Here is a 20,834-nt window from a genome sequence, read left to right on the forward strand (position 1 = left end):
CTGGAAAATGTTTGTGACAACACTGCTCACAACTGCTCTTAAAATCAAGGCTTAGAATTGTTTAAAATATTATAGGATGTTGGCAAGTATTAATTCAAAAGAATTTGGATAGCATATCCAATAAAAACAATGTTCAAATGATTTTTTTGCTATCAGAGGGTAGCATGTTCATTGTAGAAAAGTTTATTGCTTATAGGGATGGCATCTTCTCATAATGATTACATGAGTAAATGTAAAATGCAAGTTAACTTAAGAATGAACACTTTTGTACTTTGATTAAAAAACTCTGCAGAGTCAGAATGAAATTCAAGAAATCAGACCAGAGTTAATACATTTTGAATTTTTTTGAATGTATCTCCTTCAAATCTCACTGTCTTAAGCACACCATGCATATGAAGTCTCACTTCCGAGTGTTGATCCGCAGTAATGCTAGAGAACCTCGATTCCTCCTACTCTTACCCAGGACACTTATCAGGAACCTGTTCAAGGTAGAAATAGATGACATCCACGGTGTAGATCTTTATGTAAACTGGTGAATAGTGAAAGATTTTTATATCCATGATAGTTGTAAATTCTGAAGCTTAGTTTCGCATGTATAATTCAGTTAGTACTGCTCCAAATTAAATTAGCTGCTTCTGGAGTCTTGAATTTCTTCCTGAGCATATTTCTTTCTTCTCAGGCAAAAACATATTTTAAAAATTGCATGGTGATAAATTCTTATTTACACCCTTTCTTCCCTCCCTGGGACCGTGGATTTTTAATTAACACTAGCTCTTGAGTTATATTTGTGAGGGCTAATGAATTCAATTATGTATTTAGCAACTCTTTATAGTAAAAAGAAGAGATAAAGCATAAAGTTGAGGTAACTGTGAATCAATGTATGTGATTCTACATGTTAGGTTCTAAAAATTTGCATCCAGCTCAGAATTCTGACGTTGTCTGATTAAAGGTGATTGAATATACTAATTTTCCTGAGTTGATCCATATTCTGTATTTGTGAATCAAGGCATTATATTTACATCATAAATATGTACAACCGAAATTAACATTAATATAGCTTGGTGTGGTGGCGCACAGCTGTAATCCCAGCATTTGGGAGAAGGAGGGAAGAAGGAAGGGAGGAAGGAAGGAAGGGACCCATAAGCAAACAAATTGGCCATTGGAAATATTAAACTAATATCCCAATATCATCTCATATCAGTATATCTAAAGTAGAACTATTTAATTTTCCTAATAATTCTGATCTTCCCCTGTATTATATACTTAAAAAGTGTTAGCATCTTTTGTCTTTTCTTGAGCCCAAATTTTAGAAATCTTTTTAATCACTTTCCTTTTCCTAGCTACCTGTTTTCAGTATTCATGACGAATTAATTTGTTCTCACTAATGTCTGAGTTTTTTTGTCTTTCTTTTCTTCTGCCTTAGCTCAGTTCCTTAACATCTTCACCTAAAGCATTATTCCTCCTCCCACATATGAGTACGATTGTGCCTGCTGACCTAGCACAGAAGTCTTTGCAACTACACACTAATGACCCAGCCTACTTCTCCTTGAAAACCTTTCCTCACCCTCACCCTTACTCCATCTTCTGATATTAAATATATATACAATATATATATATATATATATACATATATACACCAATATATATATACATATATACACACACACAAATATATATGTGTGTATTTGTATTTCACATTTCCCACAAAGTTGCTACCAGGCATTCAGAAAAGTACATTAAAAATCTTCTTCTAGCAATTTCGAGGTACATTCTGTATTCTTGCTCACTATCGTCAACCCAATGTGCAGCAGAATACCAAAACTTACTCCTTCCCTCTCACTGTAATACTGCACCCACTGGCCACTCTCCCCCTCCTGCTCCTTCCTATATTCTTCAGTCTTTGGCAACCACCATATTCTCAACTTTTATTAGATCAACTTTCCAACTTTCCATTATTTCACTGATAATGAGATCATGCATACTGATGAATAAAGACAGAAAGCAAACTTGATCTTAAAGAATTTGGTCTTCTAGCTGGGTGTGGTGGCCCATGCTTATAAGCCCCGCACTTGAGAGGCTGAGACAGGAGGATTGCACAGGTTTGAAGCCAGCCTCTCAGCAACTTAGTGAGACCCTGTTTCCGAATAAAATATAAAATAAGTCTGAGAGTATAGCCTGGAGGTAGAAAGCCTCTGGGTTCCACCACCAAAAGAAAAAATTTTGGTCTTCTAATATTTAAGTAATATTAACCATGTTAATATTTATATATTAATTATGTAATTAAGAATAGTTCTATAAAATGTAATAATATACATATATTATATAACATACTACAACATATAATATATATTAATATTAGTATCTTATTAATATTAGTTCCATATTGGTCAAGAGATTTTTAAAGCATTATGTTACTACAAATATGTTGCAAATAAACTCCAATAATAACCAAATTTAATTGTAAGAGCAATCAGTATGTCAAATGTCATGAAAAAGAAAAGGAATTCAATAGTGTAAAAAGTTAAATAGTGTGGTTGGGGAAAATTTTAAAGAGAATATAGGAGGAGATTTGGAAAATACTATTTATACAATTATTTCACCAGATTATCTTGAGGGAAGTGAAAATTTCACAATTTAAATAAACTCTCTTTTCTTATTCTTCTTTCAAAATAATGAATGTTCGTGACAGTGTGAACAGAAATCCTAAATTAAAATGAAAAGAACAAGGAAAGCAGAGTTTTGTGATCAATTCCATGAACATGATCACATGGTTCTTATGACTGATTTGTTTCTTATATGTAGTTACATGCTTTAGTCTTTAGAAATGAGATGATTTGCAGTATTTTTAATATCAGAAAGTAAATAACATTCATTATATTCTCAAAAGGATCCATAACACTTTAAATTGTGTATGTTGCATTTAGGATTGAACTGGGGTAAGGGGCTTCTATTAAGATATACATCCCAAGCTTCATTTTTTTTTTTATTTTGAAACATGGTCTTTCTATGTTTCTATGTGCTAGACTTGACCTACAATCCTCCTGTCTCAAGTTCTCAAATACTGGGATTACAGGTATGCACCACAGCACCTGGCTCATAATCTCCTAAATTTAAGAACCTAAAAGGCAGAGAGTAGTGGCTCTGGAGAGATAGAGAAATATAAAAGGAGGGAGGAAAGAGGATGATAATGAATGAGATCAGAAATGAAATAATTTTAAGAATATAATAGAGTATCTTTGAGGACCCAAGTTTAAAAAATATAAAAATTTAAAATAAAACAATATATTAAAAATTAAATAGCTACCCAACATGTTACTAGATACTTTGTTTAGTATTTGGAATACAAATAAAAGAAAATTTGAAACAGAACATTTCTCTGTCATTTAGATATGCTAATACTTGCTAAAGAAATTCAAATAGCCAATAAATGTATGAAAACATATTTAACATCATTAGCAATCAGAGAGATGCAAATCAAAACTATCCTGAGATTTCTCACCTAACTCCAATTAGAATGGCAATCATTAAAAACACAAACACAACAAATGCGGGCAAGGATATAGATAAGTAGGAACTCTAATGCATTGTTGCTGGGATTGAAAATTACCGCAACCTTTGAGAAAGTATCTGTAAAGCTACACTTAACAAAACTACTTGTGTCGGGGCTAGCTTTCTGTTTATTCATTAGTTTTGTACTGAATTCTTTTTTTAGGATACCTAAAATTGTCAATTATATCCAGGATAATAATTGGCTTACTAGTCAGAAAAAGTTATTTAAAACAATGATAGAGGACACACACATATGAGTACTATGTTTCAAAAGAAAAGAAATTAAAAATCAAATTTATCCACCCCGTACCATTATGATCTTAATAAATAAATAAAATTTTAAAACATTTTAAAAGGAAATACTGATAATCAAATTAAATACAATGAACGTCTGCATACAAGTATTTTGAGAGAGTATTTTTTACTATAGCCTGTACACCACCTTCTTACAGTTATGAGACTTTAGTTAAAATTACAGCTCTTCTTCACTGAAGTCACTTCCTGATAAACAGCCAACATGAAGAAATAAATAAATAAATAAAAGGCGGTTTGTGAGTTCCAGGCTTCTAGGCTAGTCACAATTGGTGTGCTGTTATCTTGGCTTGAGAACAATAAGTATAATTACTTTTCTCTTAAGAGCTAAATCAATCCAACTCAAATCAAGTTTATAGATCTGTTATAGTAAAAATTGAGATTAGCAATGAAGACAGATGCAAATGAAATAATATTTTTCAAACACTTCCTTTTCCTCACCCCCTTCCTGTGTCATCAAATTGGAATTACTCCAAACTTTAAAGAAATCACAGAGTGAATTGTACTTTCCCAGCCACTGTTTGTCCAGTGAGTTAAACAAACACATATGTAGCTAGAAACATCTTTCATTTTGTATATGTGGCAGTTTCTGTGTATTAGAATAGTGCAATTATTTTCTGTTTAAACACTATGGTGATTACATCATTATAAATATATTTATATCCACTTATACTCGTGGCAGTTTCTGAGATATGTTTAAGTAATGTTATAAGGATTGTTTATTGAGTTACAATTTTCCTAAATTTGAACAAAGTGACGGATGTTATATCACCCTGTTTCAAAACAATATTATTAAATCAATAATACAAATTAAAATCAAATTTACATAATGTTACTGTTCAAAATAGTCAATAATTCCAGTGAATCTTAAATTTATTTAATTTAGCAAAGGAAATTGAAGACAAATATGGTGTTGTGTGTTGAAATAGAGCAAAATAGAAAAGAAATTTGAGGAACATACTTGATGTTCTCAGCAGTGAATTTCAAATCTCAAGTATAAGAGAATTTGGAGATTAGGTGGAAGATTTTTTTTTAATTGAAGGAACATTGATATGAATATGAAACCCTGCACAATGTGACTAATGCTTTCTCCAGGGATTCATCTAATAGAATAGATAAGAAGAAATAAATGAAATCAATTTTCTCTCAAAGGAATATGGAAAAATATTTTGCAAGATTTTGATTCTGAAAGGAGTGAGAAAAGGAGGAGACAGAGAAGACTGAAATGTCATGCCTAAGGGCTTGGAAAGATGATAGTTTAAATCATACAAGAAAAGGGATAGTGTGAGAACATTTAAAGGAAAACAGATGGGATAAGGTCACACACCAGTGACAGCCATAGTGGAGGTTACTAATGTTCATTATGCAACTGTAACATGTAGATGGTATTTTTTTTATTATTGGTGGATTGTAGTTATACATTTTAATGGAGTACAAGATGGTAGAGGCATATATGCACACATCACTCATTTAGCCCTTCCCCAGTTCTTGCCCCAATCCCTCTTCCTTTCCTCCTCATGTTTAGCTTAGTGATATGTTTGTGAGTGTATTCATGTACAATAGGGAATTTCCCTCTCATCTCCCTCAGTTAGGCCACTCTACTTGCTTGTCTATGGTTTCTCCTTCTTTGTCTAGAGTCCCTTTTATAATCCATTTTCTCCCTAGCTTCCCCATATTAGAGGAACATCTGATTTTTTTACTTTCTGTCACTGACAATCTCATTTAGCATAATGTTCTCCAGTTCCATCCATTTCCTGACAAATGATGTAATTTTGTTCTACTTTATGGCTAAGTAATATTCCATTGTTTACATATCCCATAGTTTTATAATCCATTCATCCATTGATGGATATGTTGGCTGGTTCCATACTTTGGCAATTGTAAATTGTGTGGTTATTAACATAGATATGCATGCAATATTTGGTAGTTTTATTTTCATTCTTTTGGGTAGATGGTACATTTTCTGTTCCCCATGTTTCCATGTGCAAGTTGCCTAATTTGGCTTCATAAGGAAGAGTAATGATCATATAAGACCAAGAAGAAAAGCTGACATCAATCAAATAGCAAATTATAATTTAGACTGTTAGGAGAAACTCTAAAAACAATTTACTGTCATTTATTTCATGCTACTTTATGTTTTAGATGCTAAGTTTTCTAAATTTATTTTTTTAATCTTCACAGTAAATTTTCAGATAGGCATATGTTTCTATTTTGTAAATGAGAAAACTGAGACTGACAGAGATTTTGCAAATTGTCCAAGATCATGAAGCCGAGGAACCAGCAGAACTGATATCCATCTCAGAAATAACTGCATAAGATACACTTAACAGATTCAAAGATTCTGGCTCAATAATTGCTGATGGACCATTCTGAAACAGTGACCAAAGCTCATTGCCCCTGACACTATTTTCAACACTGTATGTAATCTGTTAAAAATTAAATGAATCAAAAATATTCTGTAAATTCTATAAACTGAAGAAAAGCTAAAGTTCAGTGAATATACTGATTTAATAGGATCTACATATCAGGTACTCACCAAAATACTTGAGCACTGCATCTTCCTGATTTCTCTGATACTGCAATTTTACTTTAACAACTGTCTTTGAATTACCAGAATCTCCATAACAGAAGTTGAGAGCCTAGATAGTCTTCTCCTATCTGATGGAGCAAAGTAACAATAACAGTAGTTTCCATTTGGGGCACTGCATCTATGTGCCAGGACTATGCTAAGCACCTCACACACATGAACGCAGTTCATCCTGACAATGACTTTCTGAAGGAGATATGATAGTAAGATCCTCATGTGATTGACAAGTTAAAGATCAGTTAAGCACTTTCCAGAGGGTTATAGAGATGAAGACCAAGGACCAGAATGTAACTGGGAGATCCTTTACCTCTGGAGCCTGTGCTCCTAGTTAACAAGTTAACAAACTAAAAGTTAACAAGCCAGCAAACTAACTAGCACATCCACCATGGTTTTAGAAGCCTGCCAAGTTCAGAGGTAGAGAAAATATTCACCATGTAAAGAAACTGAAAATAAAAACAGGATAGTGAGCAACATTTCTGGTTACATACCCAGCCCCTATAGGTATAATAAAATAGAGAATACTTACATATGTTTATATTTCTATTTTTTTCAAATACCAAAACAAAGTTAAAAAAAAGTTAAAAACACATACAATTTCTTTTGGTATTTGTTTTTTATTTATGTTTATTTGGGAGTGGTGGGTGGGCATGGTCTCACTGTGTTGCCCAAACTGATTTAAATTCATGGGCTCAACTGATCCTCCTGCATCAGACGCCCAAATAGATGGGACTACAGTTGTATAATAGCTTGCCCAAAGATATTTTTATTTCTAATCCTGAAATGTCAAAGAAGATTGCAAGAATGTCTAATTTTACACATTCAAAGGATATGTATTCCTAATATACAAATGTAAGAAGAGAGAAAGATACACTTTTTCTCTGGTACAGTCTCAAGAACTGTAACTCTTGAAACTAGAAATGAGTTATTCCAGAATTATGTTTTATAAACTGTAGGCAATGAGATATGGTTTTATAGATCAATCTATGCTTCTTTATCAAATGATATATATTCTTTATAAGCATTAATAATATTATAAAAAATTCCAATTACAATATATGGAGGCATAATTGACAATATTAAAAAGTAACAGAATTTCTCTAAAAACTGTTTCTGGTAAAAAATAAAATTAGAATATTTCAGATAACATTTAGATATTTATTTATAACAAATATGCAGGGTCCAAACAATATCAGACAAAGCAACACCAACCTATGCAACTCTTATATTCATCTCTTTCCTGAGTTAAGCATTGTGACAGTTCTGTTCATATAATTAATTACATATGCTCTAAATTAAAGTTATTCTACTGTTAGCAGTTACCAAATTGAATTAAACTTTCCTTCCATCTCCAAAAGAGGACATATGACTACTAAATAAAGTAAATTTCGGAAATGAGAGCATCCTTTTTCAACTTTCTGTATTCAAGGAAAAATATTTTTTTCTATGGAAGATAACATGGCTTTCAGGAAAATGCTACCAAAAAAAAAGAAAGAAAAAGGGAAAAAAAGAGAGAAGAAAAAAATCTACCAAGAAGCTAATAGTAAAAGATTCTTTACATAAAGGGGGTTCTCTCCCTCTCTGCATGTATATGTGTGTAACACATATATCAGTAGATAGATAGATATAAATATAGATAGATATAGATAGATATATGTATTTCTACCTCTTAAAATCTACTTTAGCTCTTTAGACTTTTTATGTTGTCAGGCCAATTTTTTAAGATCATAGCCAAGAATATTTCTCATATTTTCTACTACAATCCTAAAATAAGGAAAATACTTTCACCTATTTTACTTTATAAATTAATATATACTTTTAAGCTTACAATATATGGATTATTAGAGTTCTATTTTACATACCACAATTTTCAGGCTTTATAAAGTTTTAATGGGTTAATAATTTTATTGAAGGTCTCAGGAGAAATTAGAATTTTTGTGATACATGCAATTCATTGACTAGGGCAAGAAAAAAGGGCAAATTTTATGCCCTCAGAAGTCTTTCCAAACACACTCTCTGAAATTTACTCCCATCTTTTTGCCTTTATCTTGGTTCCTATATAGCAGAGGAGGAATAAAATTAAAAATTAATATAATCAAGTGATATTTTTATAATTTTAAGGAAATTTTGAAAAAATCAGAAACCAGGTTTTTTTTTCCTGTGTACATATTTCTCTAAAATGTACAAGAAAGACTATTTTTCCTCCTGGAAATACTTTTGCCAACTAATCTTCTTCATCTTTTATAATGCACATAACAGAGGCTTTCTTTTGCTTTCCTTTTGACTTAGAGAACTAAGGCACTTTGCAAAAATTTGCAGCTGGCATATATTTTTCCTGGCTTAATGAATATTCATTACCATTTGAAAGATAGAATGACAAGGAAAACTCTCTCAGTTCTTTTAATACATAACAGAGTTTGTCCCACTCCTAATGATTGCTTCCTGTTTTTAAACATTCAATTACACTGGTAGGAAATTAATGAAAGAAACCTCTCCTGCAAAGGGGAGGGGGAAATATTGGTTAAAGGGGAAATATTGGGTATGAACTGGTATAATTACAAAACACATCAAAATTTTTCATCCAATTTTTTTTACAGTTCCAAATAAAATTCTGTTTGTTCTAGAATTGCATGTGTCTTACATACAAGCTATTAGATTAAAATTAGTACATAGTTATCTTTAAATCACTTACAGGAACTCTGAAGTAGGATAAAGGAATGTTCGCTTTGGACCTTAGCAGAGGAAATTATTAGTATAATTTTAATCATAAAAATTAGGATGTGTTTCATTAGCAACACCCTCAGTCTTAATGACATTAGTGTTATTTGCTCTGCTGAGTGGATTTTTCAGGCAATTTATGATTCTGGTAAGAGATGACAAGCATTTTTTAAAGCCTATCGTATGGCTATTGTAGATAAAAATCATTGACGCTTTTTGTTATTAGTATTGCTGAATTAAAATAAAAAAGCTAAAAGCAAAACTTGTTTTAATGTAAAATTATAATCTTATTTAAAGCAAAATCAACAAGTTAAACAACAGTATGGGCAATTTCTCTCTCTCTCTTTTATTTATTTTTTTTTTTTGTCTTTTAAAAAGAAAAAAAATCCCCACTCAGATATTGGTTCACCTAAAATATACAAAATATAGAGTAAAAGTAGAAAATTATACAATTATCAAAGTTTTCCTCAAAATATGCACATATCATTCCTATTAATATGAATGGCATTGTGAGTTGCCGTGGCACATTTGTACTCTCAATACTTGGGAGGCTGATACAGGCGGATCAGAGGTTCAAGACCAGCATCAGCAACTTAGAAAGATCCTCAACAACTTAGAGATAGCATTTCAAAATAGAAAATAAGAACTGAAGGTTTATTTCAGAAGTAGAATGTCCCTGTATTCAATTCATAGTACCAAGAGGCGAGGGGGGAGAATTGTAAATGAATTACATAAAGTGAAGAAAAAAGGTGTTTAGTTAATAGAAAAGATGGAGAAAATATGGCTTTTTAGATTAAATAACCATGAATATATTCTATGTTCTTTCATCTAAGGCATTAAGCAATTCTTCAGACTATATTACCACACTACATTGTGATTCCTCAGGAATGTTATGTGACTGCTGGGTGCTAACTTCTATATCGTGTATGAGCGCGCGCACACACACACACACACACACACACACACACACACACACGGCCTTCAGACTTTCCTGAATAGTGCAACAACAAACTATTTTTGTTCAGACACTTTATATTGGAGAAAGCTATTTTTAGAGTGAAGCACATCCTGGTGTTCACAAACAATGGGATAAAACTGGGCACTAAATACAAGGGCAATATTTCCACTGTGAACAGGAAATTGTGTGTGTGTGTGTGTGTGTGTGTGTGTGTGTGTGTGTGTGCGCGCAATATTTGTTAAAAAGCTACCAAGGATTGACTGAATCCTCTATATATGTTGAAATCTCTTTGATCACATGAATGCTCTACTTTCAAATGATTCCAAACTATTCATTTTTTTTCTTTTTTTTCTGGGTTATTTGATAAATAACAGTACATATCAGTGTCTGCATTTTGTTTTCAAAGTAAAATCTTAGTATTATGAAAGTAAGGACTAGGTGGTTTATTACTGAGTGCCCATTTTTGGTTTTGACCATCCTTAAAACTTTTAAATCCTAGAGAAATGTGTCCTTTCCCAAAGGAAAATGAAATTTTTGGTGAATCAAATAAAAAGTCCAGGACAGCTTGCAAACAGATGGGAGAGTCCTGCTGCTTTTGAACTTTTGCCACTCAAACTTAGTACACACAGAGCAGCTCTCTTACATCGCCACTTGTTTGTATTTCTAAGTGGAGGTGGTGCTGTCCAGATGCATATACTCACAACTTTTCAATTGAAAGAGAAAACAAATGAACTACAAAGAATCCTGCCAAATCAAACCTTTAAAAAACATACAGATTTTAATGAATGACTATGTTAAATCAACATTACATCTCTTCTCTTTATTCATTTTACTTTTTGCTAAGAGAAAAATTAAAAAATAATATGATAAAAGTTGATAGGGAAAATAAATCTAAGAAGAATGTTTTTCTTTCCTCAGATCAATTTTTTACTTCTATTTAAAACTATTCTGCAATGCAAAAATTGTATTCTAAAACTAATGGAACTATGTCATACAGTCAGATTTTTTCCTAATGTTTAGGCATCAAATTTGAAATTTGTAGATAGTGTGTATATATATATATGTGTGTGTATATATATAATGTATTTTATGTATACATTTATACATACATTTATATACCTAATTTGCTAATTAAACTGCAGGAACATAATGTTTGAGCATTCCACAATTAGACATATAGTTATAAATGTGCTACTACTGAAATTGAAAACCAACCCTTTTCTGAAATAATGTGAACATTTTGATTTTGACATTTAAGAATCCTAACTGCATGGCTACTTTCCAGATTATTACTAAAAGCATTATGATGTGGTTAAAATAAAAATATCTGAAATAAGTTGTTATGCAATATAGTATTTTTAAATAAACTCAGAACTTATTGCAGCAATTAAAAACAAAACAAAAATCTTCTTAGAGAAACTGATGAATCCATACTACATGTATTAATCATCATTTTGTTGCTTTGACAAAGTTCTTGAGAAAATCCACTTAAAGGAGAAAAGATTTATTTTTACTCACAGTTTCAGACCATGGGCTTGCTGGCTCCATTGCTCTGGGCCTGAGCTAGCACATCATGGCAGAATGGTGTGGTGGAAGAAAGCTGCTCAGCTCAAGGCATCTGGGAAATAGGAGAGAGATAGAGATAGAGATAGAAATAGAGATAGAGATAGAGAGAGAGAGAGAGAGAGAGAGAGAGAGAGAGTGTGTGTGTGTGTGTGTGTGTGTGTGTGTGTGTGTGTGTGTCAGGAGGGGGCTGAGAAGAAGAAATACCCCTCCAGGGCATCCACTATAACTTACTTCTTCCAAATAAGGCACCACCTCCTAGTTTCTACCACCTCTCATTGGGGTCAGCAGCTCTTAAGCAATCAACGGATTAATCCATACATGAGGTCTGAACCCTCATAATTTTATTCCTTCCCAGGAGTCCTGTCTCTTAACATTGATGTATTAGGCACCAAGCCCTCAACATATGAACCTGTGGGGGACAGTGTAAATCCAAGCCATACCGATACATATTCACATGGTTTTATAGTATAGGTATGAAACTAGACAATGGTTTTATTTATTTACTTACTTATTTATGGTGGTACTGGGGTTCCTGGAAACCCTTCTACATTTGGGCTGTACTCCCAGACCTATTTTTTATATTTATTTGGAAACAGGGTCTCTTAAGCCAGCGAAGCTAGCTTTGAACCTACGAGATCCTTCTGTTTCCGCCTCCCAAGCACAGGGATTACAAGCGTGCACCACCACACCGGGCTAGACAATGGTTTTAAAAGGCTTTAGTATTTAAAGTAATGTTTCTTCTTTTTAAGTAATGTTTGTTAAACAAGTCTTTCAACCATGATATTTCCATAAAATGTCTGCAGTTAGACAAATTAAAATAAACAATGGATTTAATAAAAGTTATCACCAGTAATTAATTATCATAATTGAGCAATTTAATTGAGCAACTCTGTATCAATAAGTTTGGACATGTTGTTTAAATGACATAATATACAATTAAAACTTGAGACAAAAATCTAACAATAATAATTAGAAAATACTAAGTATCACTCACATAATTAAGGAAGTATATATTTAATTTATTTATAGGACAAGAAGTAAAGTATATTAATAAGTAAAATGAAATTAAGACAATTTCATTTAGTAGAACTTTTCTTCCCTTGGGGCATTAAAAATATAAAGTTGAAGGAGAGAAAATGAGTAGGAAAATGCTTGAAATGTAGACATTTAATGGTGTGTTCTGATTGTACACTTGTGAAAATGTGACTACAGTGGCAGACCTTTATAAAGTCTCATGCATTCACAGTTTTCTGACAAGTTTGTGGAGTAGATGGAGCCTCTCAGCATCTACTTCCTCTAAGAATAAGGCCACAATTCAAAGAAACTTCTGCCAATTCAACAGGAAAAGAATTGTGTTAATTTTGGCAGTAATGACTACTTTAGTTACTAGTAGACAGTGAACCACATTCGATTGCAAAATATTATACTCTGGAACAGTGCTAACCTATATTTCATCTATATCTGAAAAAGAACTAGGAATGCATTCCATTAACAGATATTGCTTGAGAGTCTGTTATACAATCCTACACCTACACATGAGCAGTTCAAACTTGGTAGGGGCGGGGGAGGAAAGAAATAGACATGTCAGCCAAAAATGTAAAACAAAGTCTTAAATTAGACAAGAAAAAGCATATATGTGTACAATACTGTAAATACACCAAATAATAAGAAGGCCATGTGTCTAGAGATAACTGAGTTCTGAATTGATCATTCTTAATGAAACTTTAAATGCCATACTAATGGCTTTAAGCAATAAAGAGATGTAAAGATTTTTTTAGAACGAGACACATCTCTTTGGCCATGTGAGGTTTCACACAGATATGAGCATGAGAAGTCATCTTTAAACAGGAGGAATAAATTCAGGCATCAGAAAGAATTCCCGCCATCCTGTTAGAAGTCAGTGTATCAGTCTGTCACCTAATTCTGGCCCAGTGCTTCTTTCCTTTTGCCCTGATACTTGGATCCTCTTCTTGGCTGCTGTTTCCTAGGCTGAAATCTTGAGGGCTTTGCCTCTTATCAGTCTGACTCACTCAAGCTGGTCTTGCCAGGTTTCATAAGAGAAAAGTCTTGCCTTGGGTGTTTCCTCGTCATTCTGTCCTGAATATGCTTTATCTCAGGTAGAATTAACAGATAATGAATATAAGAACAATGTAACTTTTTAAATTCATCTATCATATTGGCTACTGTCCTTGGTCCATATGGGTTAGTGTGCTGTTCCTCCTTCATTTCTCCATTACTGAATATGCACCCACCCCCAGGGGTCCTACAGTCCTGTTCTCCTCTCAGTCCAGATGTCTGATCTGGACTACACTTTGCTGCCCTCTTCTGACCTATAGTCATTTGGGTTTTGATTTGACAGAAACTAATCCATTTTAGAATCCTTAAACTCTTTTTAGACTTCTACTATTGCAATCTTGTACATCCTAGCCTATAGTTACAATTGCTATAATTATGATATATAAGAAGGCCAAGTCTATAATTATAATTATATAAGTATGTTATATATGTATATATTTATAGGATGAAAACTGTAGTTGTCTACATTTAAATTAATGGTACCAATAAAAGTCACTTTTTTCTATGATCATCTTAACTCTTACAAATTATCATAAATGCTTTATAATTAAATGAAGAAAAATTCAAAGTAAAAACAAATATACATAATCTTAATAAGTATATGTATTTCTTATTTTGGCAAAAATAAAATATGAATACACTGAAGTTATATTTATCCACTCAAAAATATTTATATGTATTATATACCCTCTAATATTTTATAGAATGGTTCATTTATATTAACCCATTCAATAAAAATTTATGCTTGCTGTATGCCTGTCACTAATTTGGAGTAGGAAAGGCACTGACTCAGAATTTATAGTCCAATAAAACAGATACGACTCTACTTAAGTATTTGTATTTCAGACAGCAAGGACTAGGAGAAGTTTGTGGAAAAAAATCTAGAGTGTGCCTATATAAATCAAAAAATAACAAAACAAAACAAAACAAACAACCTTCCTAGGCATGGTAGTACATTTTCAAGTCAAAATAGAAGACACAAAAGAGAGAGAAGGGAAAAATATTCTGGGTAGAGACAAGGACAGATTCAAAGACATGAACACATAATATTGCAATAAATAATTTCTTCCTGATTATTACATAGTAAAAAAATTCTGAGAAGGGTAGAAATTAAAGCTGAACAAAATGTATGAGTCAGATGATTAAGTACTTGAATTAAACCTCCAATTAAGTACTAGAGAGTCATTAAGAGAGTTTTAGTACAGGAACAATATTGTCAAGTTTGCATTTGGAAGTTGGATCTTATTATTGCTTGACTGATGAACTAAAATAGAGGTTAAGAAAGTGCCAATTAAAATAGAGTTACAAGTCTGACTTGGTAGCACATGCTTGTAACGCCAATACTTGGGAGGCTGAGACAGGAGGATTGCAGGTTCAAGGCCAGCCTCAGCAAATTATTGAGGTCCTCCACAACTTAATGAAGCCCTGTTTGTTTCAAAATAAAATAATAAAGTAGGGTCGGGGGTGTATTTCAGAAGGTAGAATGCCCCTGGGCACCATCCCCAGTATCATACCACAAAAAAGGAAAAGAATAGAGCTTCAAAAGGCAGAATCATGGAAAGCTATTTAGAAAGTACAGTGGATTTTAAGTAAAACAATAAAGAATGCCAAAATGAGGTGCCAGACCAGAAACAAAGACTATATTTTGTCTAAGTATAATAAAATTATAAATTAACAACAAATTAATGAATGAAAGACATATCTTTTAGAATTATCCATATATGAACAAATCCATGAAGTCCAGGAGATTTTCAACATTTCAAAGACACAAAGCAAATTTCAATCTTTTTCAAATCAGAAGTTTTTGCTCTTTGTGGTCCTGGGGGTTATAAATGTGTACCACTGTGCCCAGCTTGAAGATTTTCTTAAATCATGACAATAGGACAGTGAGTAGTTCAAATTCCTTAGGTTCTTTTTTTTTTTTTTTTTTTTGGTGGCACTGGGGTTCCTGGAAGCCCTTCTACCCCCGGGCTACACTCCCAGACCTATTTTTACATTTTTATTTGGAAACAGGGTCTCCTAAGCCAGCGCGCGCGACTGGCTTCGAACCTGCGCGATCCTCCTGTCTCTGCCTCCCAAGCGCTGTCCTTATTTTATCATCTCACTATCCCCAACATCTTGTCTGTCAGCCAAAACGGATTTCAATTCCCCCTAAAATCACGGTTTATTTTTCTATTCCCTCTCCATTAATGGAATTTCCATAAACTTGTATAAGTTATTTCAACTTTATTTCCTTATGTCTGTCTATGATTTATCCTTCTCAGTGTTACCATACTAGTTTAATTATTTTTTGGTAAAAAAATTTATATTTTTGGCATCCAGAATTGAACCCAAAGGTTTTGCCTTTGAACTACAGATCTAGTCCTTTTTAACTTTTTTTTTTATTGTTGTTATTGTTATTTTGAAACAGGGTCTCATTAGGTTGCTGAAAGTCTTGCTAAGTTGCTAAGACTGATCTTGAACCTGCCATCCTCTTGTTAGCCTCCCAGATACTGGGATTAGAGGTGTGTATCACCAGGCCTGGCAACATAGCAGACATTTTTTCCCCCTCTTTTTCGGTGCTGGGGATTGAACCTCATGCATGCTAAGCAAACACTATACCACCGAGCTATACTCCTAGCCCATCCTAGTAAGATTCTTAATATTTTTAATTTGTGTATATCATTCATTTTGTACTTTTCATTTTTAAAATATATTTTTATTGGTTCACTGTAATTATACATCATAATGAGGTTCAGAGTGATGGGAACATACATCTACACCATTACATACCTTTTTGAACCCTCTGTCTTCAGATTAAAATATTCTTGAAGATACGGTTTGTATGCTCTACTATTTTTCAACCACTTGGATTTTTCGTGCACATGTTTTCATCCAAAATATTTTTCAAAAAAATAATAAAGTTAGAAAGAGGAAAAATAATGAAAGGAGGTAAAGATACTGTTTAACTCTACAACAATTCTAAATAAAACTTAATATAATGGGGTTAATTGAGAAAATGTCTTTGTTGGCCAGATAGCTTTATTGTTGTGATTCATAAGATCTCATTAGGTAACTATTTTCTGGCATGCATAATTCCATATGTATGTGGTTGTGGCTAGGCAGAGTAAATGAAATTCAAGGTGAGTTACATAAGATCATCTTGGAAGCAGATACACGGAATCATATCATATGTATCTAATGAAGAGACTATTTATAACAGATTCCATGAGAGCTCAATTTGAAAATGTGTTTTTGTTGTGGTGAAAGACCATAGCAGCTCCTTTGATGAATGAACACAGAAGCACATTCTCGTACCAGAACAAGAATGCCCTAGGGGTCCATCAAATCAAACTGATGCACCATTCAAGCTCTGTTTTTCTTATTCCCGTGATGTCTATCTCCTGCATTCTTGAACAGCACTAGTAACAGAAGCTCATTTTGCTAAGACATGTCTCTGGGCAGGCTACCTGAAGCTAGCTGGCTCACTCTCTCTTGTTTGCTACTAGTATTTAAGTGGATTATTTTATTCTTTTCTTTTTCTAAATATCAATACTTAATTTTTCATCAGTTTCTTAGCACAACTCAAAAACCAAGCCCCTCTTTCCCCGGATTAGAATTGACAGCATTAGAACTTCTTTAAGAACTATTTACAAATGTTTCACAGTTTTAAGATTTTTATAAAATGTCTAACAATTTTAAGTCACTAAAATGTTACAACACTCTCCTTGTGTTTACAGTTTAATCATTTTATAAATGTGAGATATATTGCCGGGCATGGCGGCACACATGTGTAATCCCCGCACTGGGGAGGCGGAGACAGGAGGATCACGCAGGTTCGAAGCCAGCCTCACTGGCTTAAGAGACGCTGTTTCCAAATAAAAATATAAAATAGGTCTGGGAGTGTAGCCCGGAGGGAGAAGGGTTTCCAGGAACCCCAGTACCACCAAAAAAAAAAGTGAGATATATTACTGAGAAATAATATAAGGTGATTATTATTTTATTGTGTGTGTGTGTGTGTGTGTGTGTGTGTGTGTGTGTGTGTGTTGCTAGGGATTAAACCCAGGGTCTAGCAGTTAACTAAACCCTAGCCCTGTTTATCTGATTTTTTTTATCTGATCACTTAAATCACAAAGAGCTGAACATTTGTTCATTATGATTGCAAAGTTTCTTTGTAAAATGTGACTTGAATAAAATATAGTTTAAAAATTTTGTGGGCTCATTAATTAAATCTGAAAAACAACATAGAATTTCTAATTTATTATATAAATAACATTAATTATAGTTACATAAATATATACAATTTATAATAGTAATGGAAATTTAAAAATATTTGTCACTTTTGCAAAGACAGAAAGGAGAACAGATTGGGAAAGTTTCAAGTGCATCTCTTATGTTCTAATTATTAAGAATGAGACAGAAACCTAAACGCAAAGTTGGTAAAATATAAAAATTTGACAAAACAGTATATGTAAAATAGTTCCCATTTATGACAGTTGCATGGATACCAGTAAGTCTTTTATATCAATTATCATAACAATGTATATATAAAAATAAAATATACTTTGTTTTGTAGTATAAAAACTATGAAAGAGAAGCTACATTAAGTTGTATGACAAATATAATTAAATTGGATTGGGATAAATGCCTTTTGACTCCCATAGTCATGTTCTTAATCACAACATTACATAATTTTTTTTTTCATTTTATTTCTTTATTTTTTTTATTTTTTTTTAACAATTCTTTTATTGAACATAAATAGTATACTTTTTTGAAAATCCTATGTCCAAATAGAGTCACATTCTGAAGTACTGGGGCTTAGGATATCAATATATGAATGGGGTAGAGCACTTCAGTCTATAATATTGTCTAAATTAATTAAACATATAGAAAGAGTTTGGCTTGTGATAGCATTTTTTAACAACTTTTTATTGAACATAAATAGTATGCATTTACACTATATTTGGTGCCCTCTCCCCCCCCCGCCCCCGTTTTCTCTTCCCCCCTCCCACCAATGGTTGTCCAGGTTAACCATGTCTTATTCATAATTTTACACATATTCAGGTGTAGACCCTCATTAATCAAGATCAGCCTTTCTCCTCTCCTATCTTTCCATTAAAACTTAGCTAGTATTTCCCCTCTAATATCTGGAGTCCCACTGGTATCCTTTGTGTTTTCTAGTTTGGGCATATTAGAGGAAACATGTGTATCTTCTCCTTCTGTGCTTGGCTGATCTCACTTAACATGATGTTCTCCAGGGCTTTCCATCTTCTTGAAAATGATATAATTTTGTTCTTCTTTATGGCTGAATAGAATTCCATTGTGTGTATTTCCCACAGTTTTGCTATCCATTCATCTGTTGATGGTGATCTGGGTTGGTTCCATATTTTGGCTATTACAAATTGTGCTGCTATGAACATAGGTATGCATATGTTGCTGTAGTTCTCTGAATTCAACCCCTTTGGAAAGATACCCAGGAGTGGTATAGCTGGGTCATATGGTGGATCTATTCCCACCTTTCTTAGGAATCTCCACACAGATCTCCATAGTGGTTGAACTAGTTTGCATTCCCACCAACAGTGTAAAAGAGTTCCTCTTTCCCCACATCCTCGCCAGCATTTGTTGTTGTTTGATTTTTTTATGCTTGCTACTCTGACTGGGGTTAGATGGAATCTCAGTGTAGTTTTGATTTGCATCTCCCTGATGGCCAGTGATGAAGAACATCTTTTCATGTATCTATTAGCCCTTTGTATCTCTTCTTTTGTGAAGTGTCTATTTAGTTCATTTGCCCATTTCTTGATTGGGTTGTTTGTTTTGCTAGTGTAGAGTCTTTTGAGCTCTTTGTATACTCTGGATATTAGCCCCCTATCAGAATGGTGGCTGGTAAAGATCCTTTCCCATTCTGTAGGCTTCCTCTTTAGGTTATTGATAGTTTCCTTTGATGAGAAGAAACTTTTTAGTTTGATGTTATCCCACTTGTTTATTCTTGCTTTAATTTCCTGAGCTTTGGAGGTTTTGTTGAGAAAGTTACTGCCTGTGCCAATATGTTGTAGTGTTGAACCTATGCTCTCCTCTACTAGCTTCACAGTCTCAGGTCTAATTTCTAAGTCTTTGATCCATCTTGAGTTGATTCCTGTGTTTGGTGAGATATAGGGGTTTAGATTCATCTTTTTACAAATGGTTAGCCAGTTCTCCCAACACCACTTGTTGAAAAGGCTGTCTTTTCTCCAGCGTATGTGTTTGGCCCCTTTGTCAAAGATTAATTGACTAAAGATGTGTGGGTTTGTTTCTGTGTCTTCTATTCTAATCCACTGGTCAGTGTATCTGTTTTTGTGCCAGTACCATGCTGTTTTTACTACTATTGCTCTATAGTATAGTTTGAAGTCTGGGATTTTAATGCCTCCTGCATGTTTCTTGTTATTGAGAATTGCTTTGGCTATTCTAGGTCTTTTCTTTCTCCATATGAAATTCATGATTGATTTTTCTAGGTCTCTGAAGAATGCCACTGGTATTTTAATGGGAATTGCATTGAACCTATAGATCAGTTTTGGCAGAATGGCCATTTTGATGATATTTATTCTGCCTATCCATGAGCACGGGAGATCTTTCCATCTTCCAAGGTCTTCCTCAATTTCTTTCTTTAATGTTTTATAGTTTTTGTTGTAGAGGTCTTTTACATCTTGGGTTAGGTTTATTCCTAGGTATTTTATTGGTTTTGAGGTTATAGTGAATGGAATTGTTGTTTTTATTTCTTTCATTGTGGATTCGTTGTTGGCATAAAGAAAAGCCACTGATTTCTTTAGGTTGATTTTATAACCTGCGACTTTGCTGAATTTGTCAATCAGGTCCAGAAGTCTTTTGGTTGAGTTCTTTGGGTCTTCCAGATAGAGGATCATGTCATCTGCGAATAAGGATAATTTTAATTCCTCTCTTCCTATGTGAATTCCTTTGATTTCCTTCTCTTGTCTGATTGCTGCAGCAAGAGTCTCAAGGACTATGTTGAAAAGGAGTGGTGATAGTGGGCATCCTTGTCTTGTTCCTGACTGTAGCGGAAATTCTTGCAGTTTTTTCCCATTCAATATAATGTTGGCT

General features: G+C 33.3%; 1 pseudogene across 1 annotated transcript in view; it reads left to right on the plus strand.

Moving 5' to 3' along the window:
* Positions 1–386: 386 nt before the first annotated feature.
* LOC308258705 (SERPINE1 mRNA-binding protein 1-like) overlaps positions 387–20,834 on the plus strand; it is a 36,665-nt pseudogene continuing 16,217 nt past the window's right edge. The window contains exon 1 of the transcript in view: positions 387–524. The product of the transcript in view is annotated as an SERPINE1 mRNA-binding protein 1-like (transcript). The remainder of the gene's footprint in view (positions 525–20,834) is intronic.

This window comes from Muscardinus avellanarius (genome assembly GCF_963383645.1).
Source record: "Muscardinus avellanarius genome assembly, chromosome: 2".
NCBI classification, from domain to species: domain Eukaryota; kingdom Metazoa; phylum Chordata; class Mammalia; order Rodentia; family Gliridae; genus Muscardinus; species Muscardinus avellanarius.